Source organism: Medicago sativa, chromosome 5 (genome assembly GCF_051527215.1).
Source record: "Medicago sativa cultivar Bolivia chromosome 5, Bolivia_mono, whole genome shotgun sequence".
Classification (NCBI taxonomy): Eukaryota; Viridiplantae; Streptophyta; class Magnoliopsida; order Fabales; family Fabaceae; genus Medicago; species Medicago sativa.
This window is the reverse complement of record NC_140753.1, coordinates 45,800,164-45,813,916: the sequence shown is the minus strand read 5'-3', so window position 1 is coordinate 45,813,916 and position 13,753 is coordinate 45,800,164. Positions and strand designations below refer to the sequence as shown.

The following is a 13,753-nucleotide window of genomic DNA, read 5'->3' as shown; positions in this document are numbered from 1 at the left end:
AACCACTCCACTGTCGAGGTACAGCACCCACGATACAACAACCACAATAGCAAAAACACCACAACAAAGATGCCACCACACAACCAACAACAACACAAACAACCAACAATGTATGCCTCCAATCACCGATTGGCACTGGTCCAATCCCATGTATTCCACAACTATAGTGCGCGTGTGTAACTATATCACCACCCTACACCAAACCTGCCACCAAACCATCACCCCACCACCACCCTAAAAACCTCCTCACCACCATAACAAATACAAAAGAAAATTAGGGTGTTGTGCCATGTAGTTCATGTTCACGGTATCACCGCCAACATAAAGCTAACCAACACAAAAAGCCACAACACCACAAAGGAAATCACTACGATAAATGGGATAGAGGTTTCTTACATGGCGGATTTGATGAAGGAGGTTTTCAAAGTCTAGATCTAACAACAAAGCTTAAGCAAAACCGAATTCGTGAGAGATTCAAACCGGATCTGCAACGAAGAACGGCGAAAAGTGGGACAAGCCGCAACCGAGACGGCCGTGCTCGGCGGCGGAACTACCGATGCCGGGAGACACCGATAGAACCGAGGGTGGTGCAGAGGGCCAACGCCGCTCATCGCACCACCAAGGACGGTCACTACATTTTGGAAACTAGGATTTGGATACGGTGGGTAAGGGACTTGCGGTGTTTTTTTCCTACGAAGCTTCAATTCATATATCGAGTCTTTTAGAATTTGTACTTTGTTTTTGTTTAGGAGCATGTGTGCTTTTTACTTTGGATGCATTTGTTCATTCATTATACACTTTGTTCATGTTATGGCATCCCCGGTGCCCTTTTCAACTCTCTTTGGGCTCTTCTAAAAATAAAAGAAAAGGTAAATAGGAATAAAGAAATATGGATGATAAGGATGAATGTGGTGTAGGAACAACAAAACGGCATTGTGGAATTTGACAAGAGCCACCGTAATTTTATCAAACAGGCTCCACCACCACATCAAGCTCCCATCACCAATCCACATTGACACACCACCACCTGTGGGATTTGATGGCGGCCCTTTCCGATATGTCCGCACTACTTGATTTCTCACATCGTGTTTCCTCTAGGCATTGGAACGAAGATGTAAGTATAATAATCTTGGTAAAATTCAAGTGTTTTTAAATTTAAGTGCTTATTCTAATTTATATTCATTTAACTATTTTTTGTATTTCAGTATCATGGTCGTGTACTTTGATGCATTAGAGATAACATGAAGATAAGTATAAAGGAGTTTCCATGCCCAATAACGCATTGGAATTGGTTTTTGAATCATGTGCATGCTTCGGTTTTGCCCCACTTCTTGTGACACGATTCAAGAATGTTAGTCATAGCCTATGTGGTTTAGTCTTACGTCACATAATGAAATTTGGCCACACCAAATTTGATAAAACTAGTAAAAGGCTCGTGTGATGCATGAGTCGCATAACATTGCGGTAATTATATAAAAAACAATTACATTAGTAATATTGTGAAATGTTTAAAGATATTAAAACAAAATTATGAGCATTAGATGTTTGCATCGCTCCTTTTGCGGGTGTTATGTATTAATACTTGTGGAAGAAATTTTTTATGTATCGATATGAGAAAGTCGATATGATAAGTTTTGAAAATTCGTGACTATTTTCAAGACATCAACAATAATGTAGTATTTCTATTGAATATTCTTTTATTTTATATGCAAAACATCGTTAAGTATTGTAGTGCACTTGTTGTAGATTTTATGAGCTTATATTTGCGGGAAAAAAATTATGTACATATATGATAAAGTTGGTATTTTAAAACTTTGAAAAATCATGGCTATTTTCAAAATACCAACAAAAAAATACTTTGTTCGTCGTTGTCACAAAACGGCGCGTAGCACAATACTTTTTTTGCTAGTTGTATCCAAAAGAAATACTAAAGATATAGAATGCGTAGGGTTTATCAAGATATAGAATGTGTATGGTTTTTTTTTTGGGTGGTGTCCGGGGATTCGAGTATCAAGATATAGAATGTGTATGGTTTTTTTTTTTTGGTGGTGTCCGGGATTTGAACCCCGTACCTTGCATATATTATACATTGTCCTTACTATCTTAGCTAAGCTCACGGGATAGAATGTGTATGGTTTATCAAGAGAAATACTTCCTTTTGTCTCATATATAAAAAAAAATTAATTTTAGATTTATTAAATAAATAATATATTTGATCTATAATATAGACTATATAAACCTATTATATAATGAACTTAAAAGAAAAAAATCTGATTATATACTAGACCGGAGTAATGCAAAAATATATATTAAGCGTAAATTATTTATTATTTATTTTTGTTAAAAAAAGACTATATAGATGACGGATTTGGATACATCGGTCACATTACCCTCTTAGTTCCATACACGATAACATGGCTAAGAAGGCAGTCAAAAGAAACGATACCGTTTCTTCTCCAATCCTGACTGAGAAGTCAATCACCACCAAGCGGCAGCAATTGATCGGAACCCTAACTTCATCGTCACTTCACACGTCGCCCCTTCCCACTATTCCTTTTGATCTCATTCCAGAAATTCTCCATAGGCTCCCCGTGAAACCCCTCATGCAATTTCGATGTGTGTGCAAGTGGTGGAATTCTCTAATTTCTGATCCCAAATTTGCCAAGAAGCACTTTCGCTTCTCAACCACATGCCTCATCCACATCTTAACCTACTCCTCACTCTCACAAAAGTACACTATCAAGTCTTACCCATTCGACTCTCTTTTTCACCAAAGACGTAGCCTGCAACATAATCGCGCAGCACGAGATTCCTTCCAACCATGTTGTTTACATTGTTGGCTCATGCAATGGCATCATCTGTGTTGCCGAATATCATATTTCTAACCACTTTGCTATCTTTCAATTGTGGAACCTTTCCATTAGAAAATTCATGGAATTGCCCCCACTTGAATTGCAACTTAAAGGTTATATTCTTCATATGCATGGCTTCGGCCATGATCCTATTTCTGATAAATACAAGGTGGTGGTTGTTTTGCGGGCATACACTGATAATGAAAAAACTGATGTAAAGGTGGTTCATAATGTGGGTACCAATTTCTGGAAAGACATTAAAGAGACGTTTTACCATGATCATTTCATTGTGCAGCAGAAATCGGGAAAATATGTGAATGGCACGATTAATTGGTTGGCTTCTAAAGATTATAGTAAAGGTTGCCTCTTTTGATTTGGGAAACGAGTCTTATAAAAAAGTTTTGCTACCTGATTATGATTATAGAGCAATAGATTCACTTACTTTGCGCTTGAGTGTTTTCGGGAATTGTTTGTGCTGGATTTCTAGTAATGATGTTTGGATTATGAAGGAATATGGGAATAAAGCGTCTTGGACTAAACTGTTCACTATTCCTTTCATGCCATCTTATTATTTCTTTGCCAATGTAATGCATATTTTTGAGGATGGCCTAGTGACATGGAAGTCTACACAGCATTCGACCCGGAACTTGGTTTTTTACAATTCTATAAATGGCTCTGTAAAGTTTTCTTATTTTCAGTTTAGATACATCCTAGAAGTCTGCGTTGAAAGTTTGATATCACCTTGTTCTTAATGTTAGAATGTAGTAGTGATGCTATATCTCTTGAACATGAGATTCAACTAAAAACTATATTTTAATTTATGTTTATGATATTTATTTTGTACTTGTTCTGATTATTAGCTACTTCATGGATCATTATTAATTAATGGTCATCTTAATCTGTAGCTTGATAGAGAAATTGTAGTTATTTTCATTTATTTGTTTGTTAAAGGTTTTTATTATCTCCTCATGCATTATTGCATTTCAGTTTATATAATTCTCAGTCATGTATTGCTTTTGATGGTTTGAGGTTCGATTTTCTAAGATCAGAAATAATACTAATGTTGTATGCTAAATCATTAGTATGTTTGGTTAAATGCCTGCTATGAGCCGCACAAATTTCGTAATGTCTCAAATCTTTCACACGCTGTCCAAAATACTTGGGGTTAAACCTTTGAAGGGAATTATTTTGGCACTGAATAATGCTATCTTATTTATTCTATTAGCGTGTTCATCTCCTCTCGTATCTTGGATTTAATTTCATCTATATTTTCACTGTTGCGTTCTTGGTTTAAATTTCTGCATAATCACTTTAGTTTGCTGCAATTTTTAGCGTTTATTTCACTGTTGCACATGTCTGCAGCGGTTTATTTCAATGTGTTCATTTCTGGTTCTGTTATTTTTCGTTTCTGCATAAAAGCGATTCGGCTGCTGGTTGCATTATGTTTTATGTGATTCTGATCTGCTGCATTCTTCTGGTTTACTGTTTCTATTTTTGCGAAATACATTTTGCGCGGATTTTCTGCGTTGTGTATTTTTGCTGGCTGTTTTTGGTTTCATTTCTGCCAGTTAATAAGATGGATGTGATGTGTTTGTTAAATTTCTGGAAACATATTTTGAAGCATATTTTGTTTTTAACATAACTTTTTGAAACAAAATGCTAAACTTGGAAGAATAGTTTGGCATACTAATAATGTCATGTTTCCTTTAAAAAAATAATGTCATGTTAAAATGGTTGGAAAATTTCAGTTCGCAAACAGGGATTTATATCTCAATAAGTTGTAATACTTATAGGACAGTGGGATTTATTTGCAAATGGTATTCAGCTGTATTTTGTTATACCCTTGGTAGATATTATACTAGGAACTTCCATGATTGTAGCTAAAAGGATAAGATACAAGAACAACTAAATCTATAAAACGTGCGGTTTAAACAGAATCATTCATATCTTCCAAATGTTGGCGTTGAGAATTGGTTTGTGTTTCTATTAATTCCAGCTTATAGTGATGCCGATTGGGCAAGATGCCCTGATACTCGACTCTTTGTCATTGGTTGATGCATTTTTCTTGGCTCCTCATTGATCTCATGGAAAAGCAAGAAACAAGAGAGAGTCTCTAAATCTTCTACTGGATCGGAGTATCATGCCATGTTTGCCGCTTGTTAAGAAATAATTTGGCTTCGTGGTCTTTTGACAGAACTTGTATTTCCTCAAAGAGAGCCAACCTTAGGTACCGTTTGGCCAGGCTTTTTTACGGTCTAAAAGCTCCTTTAAAACAAAGTTAAAATAAAGCTATTTAAGAAATAAGCTAAAGCTGTTTGGTTTCGTTATTTTTCTTTTAGTTTTAAAGTTATTTTTAAGTTAAAAGTTGTTTGGCAAAATATTGTACAAATCTTACTTCTCGACAATTTATTTCACAAGCACCTCTCTTCAAATCACACTTTGGGAACCTTTTTTTTTTTTTTACTATTTATATTTCAATATGTTTTTTTCTTCCATTTAAATTTTTTTTGAACCGGTCCATTTAATTTTTTTTAAAGAGGGTCCATTTAATTTTATTATCTATTTTTGAAGGAATTTATTATCTTTTTATCATTTATATATTTAATTTCATTATCGTTTAATTATCACAACCTAGCAAATATTTTTATTCACATTGTCATTGAAGACACCAAATATTTTTATTCCCTTTCTTCAACCTCGAAAATATATACACACATATTAGCGATAAGAGTAATACTTTATGTCCATCGTCTGTTTTTTTTGTTACGCTAATGCTTATAATTTTTTTAGTGTTGTGTAATACGTATAATTATTTTTATAAAATTTTGATTTTAATTAAAAGTACAGGTATAGATGCCCAAAAAAATTATACTTATATATATTTTGCACATTTATATTGTAACAAACTATGCATATCTTTTTCTTATTAAAAAAACTAAACATATTTTTTTCAATGACACCAACATTGTAACAAATATAATATCATATAATATGAATTCTTATCTTTTTGAATGACACCAAAAATATGGTATTCTTATAACAAAATTTGTTATAGAGTATAATTGGAAAAGAAAAAACAAACTATTTTCTTTTTATATACACACACCATATACATATTACACGTATATTCTTCAGCACCACAATTCTTTCACGTAAAGGCGGACGAACATATTATGCAACACTAAAAAAAATTATACGCATTAGTGTAACAAAAAAATGACAGGCGAACATATAGTATTATTCTAAACTCTAATGTGTGTGTATATATTTGCGAGGTTGAAGAAAGGGAATAAAAATATTTGGTGTCATTCAATAACAGCGTGAATAAAAATATGAGCGAAGTTGTGATAATTAAACAATATTGAAATTAAATTTATAAGTGATAAAAAGATAATATAATTCCTTCAATAAAAAAGATAATAAAATTAAATGGACCATACTTAAAAAAATAATTAAATGGACCGGTTCAAAAAATAATATTAAATGGAAGAAAAAAGCATATTGAAATATAAATATTAAAAAATTAAAAAAAGGTTCCCATCGTGGGTTGAAGAGAGGTGCTTGTGAAATAAATTGTCGAGAAATAGTTATTTGAAGTAGAATTCAACAACTTTTGGCTAAAGCTCATTCCATTCAATTTTATGCATTCTAAAAAAGTACTTTTTAATAAGTAACTTAATTGATATTGTGTTTGGCCTAGCTTCTCCTTAAAAACGTAGAGAAGCCGGAAAAAAGTCGGGCCGAATGGTACCTTACTTTATGTTGACAATACAAGTGTCATCCAAATTGTTGCACATCCTATTTTCCATGAACACACCAAGTATATCGAAGTTGATTGTCATTCAATCCATGATGCCTATGATGACCAACTAATATCCCATCCTCGTGTGCAAATATTCTTACCAAGGATGTTCCGCGCCCACGTCATCGGTTTCTTGTTGGCAAATTGATGCTCATCGACCAGCCACATCAATTTGAGGGGGGATGTGAATAAGTAGTTGACTTGTTTTCCTTATTATATTTATTAGTTTGTTCTTAGAAATAAGGACATAAATCAGTAAATTGATTTGTTTCCATTAATTGTAATTACATGTACAGTCTTGTAACCTCTATATAAACACAAAGAATAACAATGAGAAAGACATCAAACCTTCGTGACAAAAATTTCATCTGTTTACATCACATTTTCTTTACACAAGGTGTAACACCCATACTAGACGTATCTAGAAAGTCTAGCATGTGCGTTAAATTGATACCGGATACATTAAAAATATACAACATAAAATTTTACCGAATGAATAATATTTACATCAAGTCACGTTCGTATAAATCATAATACAATACAACTCATCCATACATAAAAATACATCCTTGATGTCCATATCGTCCTAGCTTTACGAACGAACCTTTGACGTAATATCCATCCGGCTCCGAACATGCATAACATCCCGCTTATCCGAAACAAATAAGGATTGGGATGAGACATAATGACTCGGTGAGTTCCCTAAATCCTAGGCTATAGGCAACCTCAAGGGGAAACCTACGGTCACCACGTGTCTACATTACAACCCGACGGTTGTTTATACGTGTGTGGGGATTTGCATACTAGACGGTCGTGCATACTAGAGTCGTCATAATCATATCTTAACTTGTTATAGGCTTCACTTCCTATACGTGTCATGGCGGTTGAGGGGAACCTAGAACCGCATTGCCAAGAATACACTCTATGTATCGAGGCCTAAACATAACATAATCATGACACGGCTACGAACCGGACGATTAGGGAAACCTAAGATCGTCATTGGTCTCATGTTCATAACTTGCTCTATACATAACTTATACTTGTCTTAGCATCTAATGCTCTTAACTTGATCATACATGTAATCATTCTTGCATAAACATAACATAATCATAATCATGAGAAACATAATCGTGTCTAAGTTCATTCATTAGGTTAGCGTTGAACAAACAATTATTATCTTGATTCATTTTACGGATAGTCCCGGGTGGAGTAACCCCGAGATCAATCCCATACATGACCGATGTACATACATCGGACTCCCTCGATGTCGTGCTGGTCCCTTGCGGCTTAAACCGTTCCCCTTAGGTCGAGAACCTCCCGTATCCCCCTGGTGTGGATATCAAGAGACACGAGCACCTACGTCTTGTTAATTTCGGTGACATGCGGGTCCCTTACGGCTTGAATCGTTCCCCTTAGATCGAGAACCTCTTGTATCCCCCTGATGTGGATAGCAAGAGACATGCCACCTACTTATTAGTCATGGTCTTGACGTACATATAACTTAAACATATTCATACTTGCTTGCTTATTACCTCGGACCCTTGAGTCGGTCCGATTATCGGTAAATACATACTTGTTCATGCTTGTAAGTTCTTAAACATGGTGGAGTGATTAACTAATCAAACCACAACTTAACATGCTTGCTAAAACATTCATAATCACGTGCAAAGATAATATTCTTCGCGTCTTATCATTCTAAAGATTTATGCTAACTAGCTAGTTCTCGACAACTATGTCGAGGCTCTAGTTTTCCCTTGCTTATGGATAACTTGCTACCCGATTCCTAACATGTTTCTCTCATATGCCATGCCTTACTAACATGCTTAATACTTGCTTCGTTTCATAAAAGTCTTGCTTTCATTAATCATCATTTAGGACCTTGGTTTGAGGGGTTTACATTTATAAAAGATCGCACAAAAGATCCGGAACGGAAATCATCGAATCCTCGAAACGAGCAAGCAGCACCGGATGGCACTACTTACTCGCCTAGGCGAGTGAACTTGCTGGGGAGGCGAGCTACTGCTCGCCATGGCGAGTAGAAGGCGAGCGGGAACCCCCGTTCGACCTTCTAGCTCGCCTAGCGAGCTATTTACTCGCCGTGGCGAGTTAGGACGATCCGGCACCCCTAAAAATGGCATTTTTGACCCAAAAACCTCAAACCAAGTGTCTCTAAGCATGTTATGACCCTTAGAGGCCATAGGAAACTTGTAAAACATTTACATGGCAAGTATTAGCAGTTATAGCAAGCATAGCAAAAAGGGGCAACTAAACTTATACTTGAAAACCCTAGAAATTTCATATTATTCATAACATACATACATGGCATAATCATAATCCCAAAGGTAGGATATCTATCTATGGAACTCACCTAAAACAAGTTCTTGAAGCTTCACAAAGTTCCAAGCCCAAACAAGCTAAAACCACTAGTTTTGCTTCACATGTTTCCTTTGTCCAAACCATAACCATCTTGATATTTTCTTGCAAATCTAAGGCATCTTAATCCTTGCTAGCCCATCTCTAATCCCAAAACAAAGCTTTCTTCAACAAACCCTAACTTTTCATGAACTTCTCTTAAGGAGGAAAAGTGGTGAAATCAACCCATTCCAAACTTCATGTCTCTTCCTTGATCAAGATGTAACCATAACATACACAAGCCCCAAGCTTCCTCTTTACTAACAACAAACCCTTGATTCATTAATAAGAGGAGAAATAGAGAAATTAAACATAATCCATACTTCCTTAAGCTTAAATGATCATAAGGGAACAAGTTTGGAAGTTTACCATGAGAGGATGAAGTTTCGAGAAAGATTGGTGGAGAGGAGAAGAGAAAATGGCGTGGGAGAAGAGAAGAGAGAAGGGAGAGAAATGTTTTCCCCAACTTAGAGAGAGAAAGGATAAGGGAAAATGAGATATTTTCCACCCAAAAACATATAAATATCCTTTTCCGTGAAATTACCATTATGCCCTTGCCTTGAACGTGTTTAAATCCGACACCGATACTTAATCCGTATTATGCCGACATGTCATAAAATATTTCCATTAACTTACTTTTCCATGAATTTAATTTCTACGACACGATCACGGGTAATATACCGATACCGTCGGGCGGGATATTACATTCTACCCCCCTTAAAAATTTCGTCCTCGAAATTTAGAGACCTGACTACCAATCATCATGACAAAAACTTACCATCTATGGTCCGAGCCATACATTTCTTATTCATACATATCCAAGAAGTTCATCATTGTTTGTTTTTCGTTCGTTTCTCGATTCACATACATAAGCATATAGTTTTCTTGTTATTAATACCACTCATACATAGGGTTATCTTAGTACATCATGATTCGTAACTTACCTTGCTACACATAGACGTATTATTATCTTGGACTCGTATCTTATCCGATTAGCATGAACCATTCATAAACCGTAAAAAAGTAATTTTAGACCGTAAAAAAGTACGGCCAAACGGTACCTATATAAACCGGAGGAAATATGCAAAAATATATTAAGCGTAAATTATATTATTTATTTTTGATAAAAAAAACCTATATAGATGACGGATCTGGATACATCGCTCACACATTAACCCTCCTAGTTACATACACAATAACATGGCTAACAAGGCGAGTCAAAAGAAACGATACCGTTTCCTCTCCAATACCGACCGAGAAAACCATCACCCCCAAGCCGCAATTGATCGAAACCCTAATTTCATCGTCACTTCACGCATCGACACTTCCCACTATTCCTTTCGATCTCATTCCGAAATTCTCCATAGGCTCCCCGTGAAACCCCTCATGCAATTTCGATGTGTGTGCAAGTGGTGGAATTCTCTAATTTCGATCCCAAATTTGCCAAGAAGCACTTTCGCTTCTCAACCACATGCCTCATCCACATCTTAACCTACTCCTCACTCTCACGCAAGTACACTATCAAGTCCTACCCTCTCGACTCTCTTTTCACCAAAGACGTAGCACTCGCAACATAATCGCGCGGCACGAGATTCCTTCCAACTATCCTGTTTACATTGTTGGCTCATGCAATGGCATCATCCGTGTTGCCGAATATCATATTTATGAACGCTATGCTATCTTTCGATTGTGGAACCCTTCCATTAGAAAATTCATTGAATTGCCCCCACTTGAATTGCAACGTAATGTTAATATTCTTCGGATGCATGGCTTCGGCCATGATCCTATTTCGATAATTACAAGGTGGTGGTTGTTTTGCGGGCATTTCATAATAATAACAAAACTGATGTAAAGGTAGTTCATAATGTGGGTACCAATTTACGGGAAAGACATTAAAGAGACGTTTCACTATGATCATTTCATTGTGGAGCGAGGAATCGGGAAAATATGTGAATGGCACGATTAATTGGTTGGCTTCTAAAGATTACGAGAAAAGGTCAACGTTTTATTGCTTCTTTTGATTTGGGAAACGAGTCTTATAAAAAAGTTTTGCTACTCGATTATGATTATAGAGCAATAGATTCAAGTACTTTGCACTTGAGTGTTTTCGGGAATTGTTTGTGCTGGATTTCTAGTAATGATGTTTGGATTATGAAGGAATACGGGAATAAAGCGTCTTGGACTAAACTGTTCACTATTCCTTTCATGCCATCTTATTATTCCATCGCCAATGTAATTCATATTTTTGAAGATGGCCTAGTGACGTGGAAGTCTACACGGGATTCAACCCGGGACTTGGTTTTTTACAATTCTATAAATGGCTCTGTAAAGTTTTCTTATTTTCAGTTTAGATTCATTCTAGAAGTCTGCGCTGAAAGTTTGATATGACCATGTTCTTAACGTTAGAATGTAATAGTGATGCTATATCGCTTGAACATGAGATTCAACTAAAAACTATATTTTAATTTATGTTTATGATATTTATCTCGTACTCGTTCTGATTATTAGCTACTTCATGGATCATTATTAATTAATGGTCATCTTAATCTGTAGCATGATAGAGAAATTGTAGTTATTTTCATTTATTTGATTGTTAAAGGTTTTTATTATATCTTCATGCATTACTGCATTTCAGTTTATATAGTTCCCAGTCATGCATTGCTTTTGATGGTTTGAGGTTCGATTTTCTAAGATCAGAAATAATACTTAGGTTGTATGCTAAATCATTAGTATGTTTAGTTAAATGCCTGCTATGAGCTGCACAAATTTCGTAATGTCTCAAATCATTCACACGCTGTCCAAAATACTTGGGGTTAAACCTTTGAAGGGAATTATTTTGGTACTGAATAATGCTATCTTATATATTCTATTGTCGTATTCATCTCCTCTCTAAATCATGGTTTTAATTTCTTCGATTTTTCACTGTCACGTTCTTGGTTTAAATTTCTGCATAATCACTTTAGTTTGTTGCAATTTTTAGCGTTTCTGTTTTGTTTGCACAAGTCTGCAGCTGTTTATTTCAATGTGTTCATTTCTGGTTCTGTTATTCTGCGGCTCTGCAGTATTTTCTTCATCGTTCTGTTTCTGGTTTTTTCGTATTTGCATAAAAGAGGTTCCGCTGCTGGGTGCATTATGTTTTATGTGATTCTGATCTGCTGCATTCTTCTGGTTTACTGTGTATTTTTTCTATTTTTGCGAAATATGTTTTGCGTGGGTTTTCTGTGTTGTGTATTTTTGCTGGCTGTTTTTGGTTTCATTTGTGCCAGTTAATAAGATGGATGTGATGTGTTTGTTAACTTTCTTGCAAGAAGAATGGCTTTTAGTTTTGAAGAAATTAGAAAAATAGTTTATTACGTGAATGCATATGTGGAATGGTGCCTTCCGTAGTGATGGAATGGTGCTTGAAATATAAGATGCATGTCCTGTTTCTTTTAATTGCTGAGTATTATTTTCCTTCTTCTATGTTATGGTGCCTTTTCATCGAGATTATGACACATGGAATATGCGACTAGTTTTGATGGAATGGTGCTTGAAAAATAAGATGGAATATATCGACCTCAGAAACCTCTCTTGATGATAATAGGTTATGCAAGCACCTAGTTTTGTTGGACGTAGATTGTATTCCTTTCCATATCATAATTTTATTCAGCGTTATGAATTCCTTGTAAACAATTTATCGAGTTATTATATGAAATTAGAACACACTTACTTGGAAACCATGGTGACCGGATTCGCCGAGATTGAAGACAAAGTCTTCCTTTGCCTTTCACATCTCCAAACTTAGGGTTTTCAATGGGGCAAACCACTAATGAGCGGGAATAGTCGAGTGATGGCAAAGGGGACCTAGCCTCTCTATTTATAACCGTGCAACCCTAGGCACCACCCATCATGGGCCTAGTGTTTGGGCCTACACTATGTTTCTACACAAATCGATTAAGTGCCCAAAAAGCCCAATATTTATTGATCACTTTTATTAGGGCCTAAGCATCATCAAATGGATCACAACATCGGTCCGTTTTTATTAAAACCAAAACCAACAATTGATTGTAGCCCACAAAATATTAGAAGAAATTCTAACATTCTCCCACTTGGGCAAAATCAATTGTGTATTTTAAAAATAAAATAAAAATAAAAATTTAAAAATAATTTTTTGAAAAACGACTCTCGGATCGATAACAAACTTCCTAACGTGGCCACTACATGATCCCATGATGCAACACTTAATAAAGACTCCGTCCAACTAAGAACTAAATGATATCGAATCATGGCGGTAGTTATATCCTTAATTGATACAACACCTTCCATGGTTACAAATATCACCAATTCCGTCGACTAGTCATCTGTGTAGAGTGTAGCAAGAAATGATATGTCAACGTGATCATCGACCATACTATCATTTTCATTGTCGGTCCTCAATTTCTCTCAATGCCTTAAAGCCGGAGAAATTATGTGATTTCTCTCAAATGCTTAAAGCCAAAGAAATTATGTGATTTCTCTCAAATGCTTTAAAGCCGGAGAAATTATGTGGTCCACGGAAAACCACATTGCCTCGGCTCCAAAATAGTGTCAATCACCGGCATAGTGATCCGAACGACACTGAGCTCTAATTTTCACATGTAATGTCTCAGCTCCAAAATAGTGTCGATCACCGGCATAGTGATCCCTTCAACACCGAGCTATAATTTTT

General features: G+C 35.7%; 2 pseudogenes; both read left to right on the top strand.

The window, feature by feature from the left end:
* Positions 1-2,414: 2,414 nt before the first annotated feature.
* Positions 2,415-3,604, top strand: LOC146922415 (F-box/kelch-repeat protein At3g23880-like; annotated as a pseudogene).
* Positions 3,605-8,874: 5,270 nt separating this feature from the next.
* On the top strand, positions 8,875-11,502 carry LOC146922414 (F-box/kelch-repeat protein At3g23880-like; annotated as a pseudogene).
* Positions 11,503-13,753: the final 2,251 nt, after the last annotated feature.